The following is a 3,613-nucleotide window of genomic DNA, read 5'->3' on the forward strand; positions in this document are numbered from 1 at the left end:
TATATATATATATATATATATATATATATATAACTTAAATGCTAGTCTTACCGTTAGTAGGCCTGATTCACGAAGCCGATCTATAAGGGGGATATAAGGTTATGGCTTATAAAATGGTCATTTAATGGGTGTCCACTCTCACACACCGCTTCCTTGATTGGTGGTGGGTCGTTAGCCAAACGGGTAGGATAGGGCAACCCTTTCCTCATTAAAAGTATAATGAATCTACAAAGTTGGTAAATGTTTTTACAAAAATTCTCAATCTTAGTTACTTTAAGCAAAAGTGAGTTGATGCAATTCCATGAAATTACACTTTGTACTCTTGCTAAGACGTTAGTGGAGCATGTGTGGTTAGCCGGCACACTAATTGGGCTCTAAGCAAAGGTGGCAAAGGGCGACTCGATGTTTGTCATAGTTCGATGGAGCATGTGTGGTTAACCGACACATCGAATAGATGACTGTAACAATGAGGGCGCCATGTACATTTGCATGGTTATTCACAGCCGCATTGTGATCCTCAACATCCCAGTCACAAACTTGAGGGGCATATCGAGATTTAAACAGTCCATTGAAAAATTCAATGAATGTCAAAAGATCTAGGAGTTTTCAATACATTTAAAACTTAATCTCTTTTTTGTTTTTCATGGTGGAAAATAAGTGACTCGTCATTCATTTAGCTTCAACTTATTTACATGTTAGATTACGGTATCCCTCTTATAATTTGTAAATAATGTTGTTGGGTCCTAGCCCTAATTTTTCATTTGGGTGTTTAATTGGGGATTCATTTCTAATCAAACTTTATTCTTTTTCAGATGTCAAACGTCAACAACAACGCTTCTGGCTCAAATTCCTCCGGCTCGTTCTCACTCATGAACTTGTGTAGGAGAGTGATCTTTGACGGGTCCAATTTCAATGATTGGATCCGTAACATCCGAAGGGTCACTTGTTACAAGGACAAAGAGTATGTCCTCGATGAGAAGCTGAAGGAAATCAACATCAACACTGACTCTGCTAAAGAGATCGCGACCTTTGAGGCCCATGAGCGTGATGCTATGAAAGTCCATTGCATCATGCTGGCAACCATGACTGCAGAACTCCATAAGTCCTATGAGGGCATGTATCGCTATGGTTTTCATATTTGTTCATATTTGTTCTGATTTGTAGGGCCTAAGAAGAAATACAAATATGGAGCATGGGAATATAAATTTGATCATGCGGAACAGAAGATCGTCGCCTGTCACCAAGATCAGAGTTTACTCTTTAGTGCTCAGTAGTGGATTAGGATTAGATTTATATAATTGTTGCTATTCGCCAGATACGGCAAGAAACATCATTTATTTTCATGTTTTGTATAGACAAGGTTTTTGATATTCATTTTATAATGAAAAGGGTTCTATTAATGCTTATCTTATTGGGGTTTTCTATTTTGAAGGATTACCTTGTAATGGAATATATGAAACTGTGATGGTTGTAGACAGTTTAGGAAATGATGTGTTGTGTATTTATTCATCCAACGGTTTGGATAAAGCATTCTTATGGAATTGTCGTCTTGGACAGGTCAACAAGAAACGCATAGCCCAACTCCGAAAGGATGGAGTGTTAGAGTCATTCAACCTTAGGGACGATGACGTGTGCGAGTCTTGTTTGCTTGGAAAGATGACCAAGTCATCCTTCACTAGCACTTGTGTGAGGGGTGAGGGTTTATTGGATCTCATACACACCGATGTGTGGGCCCTTTAGAACCACCACAAGGGATGCGAGTCGCTTCTATGTGACTTTTACCGATGATTATAGCAAATATGGGTATATCTACGTAATCAAGCACAAGTCAGAAACCTTTGAAAAGTTCAAAGAGTTTAAACAAGAATTGGAGAATCAGTTGGGCAGGAAAATCAGGATGCTTCGATCTGATCAAGGTGGAGAGTACCTAAGTCTTGAATTCCACGACTACCTCAAGGAATGCGAAATCATTTCGCAATTGACGTCACCTAGGACACCGCAGTTGAATGGTGTTTCTGAGAGGCATAATTGAACCTTGCTATACATGGTTTGTTCCATGATGAGTCGTGCTTCACTACCTATCTCATTTTGGGGGTATGCTTTAGAGATTGCCGTCCATATCCTTAACTTAGTCCCTATGAAGAAGGTTGCCAAAACACCTCACGAGATGTGGACAGGGAAAGCTCCCTCATTGGCATATATCAAGGTTTCGGGTTGCGAGGCTTTCCTCAGACGAGAGACTCACGAGTGAGGGTGTATTTTCATTGGCTACCCGCAGAAGTCCTTTGGATATCTCTTCTATAGACCGAGTGACAATGTTGTTTTCGTTGCGAGGAAAGGGGTTTTCCGAGAGTGAGAACTTATAAGCCAAGGGGACAGTGGGAGACAAATCGATCTTGAAGAGATTCAAGAGTTGAGCGGTGAAGGAACCTCTAACGTTGGCGCTCAACCCAAGGAGGAAACTCCGGTGACCAATTGATGAATCCTTACCTCTTAGACATTCCAATAGACTTAGTGTTCCGCCCGTGTTGTATGGTTTTCATATAAAGAGTGAGGGTGATAGGTTTATTAGTGATAGCACACTAATAAATTTGGATGAACCTAATAGCTACAAGGAAGCCATGGTGGGCCCGGAGTTTGCGAAATGGAAAAAGCTATGGACAGTGAGATTCAGTCAATCTATGACAACCAAGTTTGGAATTTGGTTAACAATGTACCAGGTCGTAAGACGGTCAGGTGCAAGTGGATCTTCAAGAAGAATACCGACATGGATGGGAATGTACACACCTATAAGGCATGATTGGTTGCCAAGGGTTTCCCTCAAACTCCCGGAGTTGACTATGATGAAAACTTCTCACTAGTTGCGGAGATAAAGTCTATTACGATGATGCTATCCATTGCTGTATTTCATGACTATGAGATATGGCAGATAGATGTCAAAATTGCATTCCTTAACAGGAAGTTGGCTGAGGATGTTTACATTGCACAGCCAGAAGGTTTTGTGGATGCAAAGCACCGTAATAGAGTGTGTAAACTTGAGAAGTCCATTTATGGACTGAAACAAGCATCTTGCAGATGGAATCTTTGTTTCGGTGAGAAAGTCAAAGAGTTTGGTTTTCTGCGAAGCGAGGATGAATCATGTGTATATGTCAAAGCCAGTGGTAGCATAGTTAGCTTCCTCGTATTGTATTTCGATGATATACTACCCATAGGAAGTCAAGTCATGGCTTGGGAAGTGTTTCGCTATGAAGGACCTTAGAGAGGTTGCCTATATTTTGGGAATAAGGATAGTGAGAAACAGAAGTAAAAGAATGATTACACTTAGTCAGAATACTTACTTGGACAAGGTACTAAAGCGTCTTAGTTTGGAGAATTCTAAGAAAGGGGAATTACTGATCCAAAGTAATGCCAAATTGAGAAAGACTCAAAGCCCGAGTACTGAAGTCGAGATAGCAGAAATGAGCAGAGTACCATAGACTTCCGCAATTGGCTCGATTATGTATGCTATGACATCTACTCGCCCTGATGTGGCCTTCGCTTTAAGCATGGTCAGTAGATATCAAGGGAACCCTGGCAAAGCACATTGGACCGTAGTCAAGAATATTCTTAAGTA

Source organism: Lactuca sativa, chromosome 2 (assembly GCF_002870075.4).
Source record: "Lactuca sativa cultivar Salinas chromosome 2, Lsat_Salinas_v11, whole genome shotgun sequence".
NCBI classification, from domain to species: Eukaryota; Viridiplantae; Streptophyta; class Magnoliopsida; order Asterales; family Asteraceae; genus Lactuca; species Lactuca sativa.